Raw genomic sequence first — 315 nt, forward strand, 5'->3', positions numbered from 1 at the left:
TCTGATTCATAGTTTAATAACTTTTGAACCATACAAGCGATTTACTCACTTACGGTTTTGTTTAAATCCTGACGTTTTTGGGTTTACGGCGGTCTTTTCCCTGTCTTTCTAGCCTCTACAGGGGATTTTCTATCCAGCCTGGATCTTCAGCCTCTTTGGGCTTTAAATCCATACTGTTATATCCAAGATTGATCAACTTTATGTCCATAATTCATCGCGTTTTGGCTCATTATATGCCGCTGGCTCGCTCCTCCTCGCTCTTGTATGGAAGGCCAGAGGGGACAAAAATGCCTATATACTCTATGGAAGGCCAAA

This window comes from Etheostoma spectabile, chromosome 11, assembly GCF_008692095.1.
Source record: "Etheostoma spectabile isolate EspeVRDwgs_2016 chromosome 11, UIUC_Espe_1.0, whole genome shotgun sequence".
Classification (NCBI taxonomy): domain Eukaryota; kingdom Metazoa; phylum Chordata; class Actinopteri; order Perciformes; family Percidae; genus Etheostoma; species Etheostoma spectabile.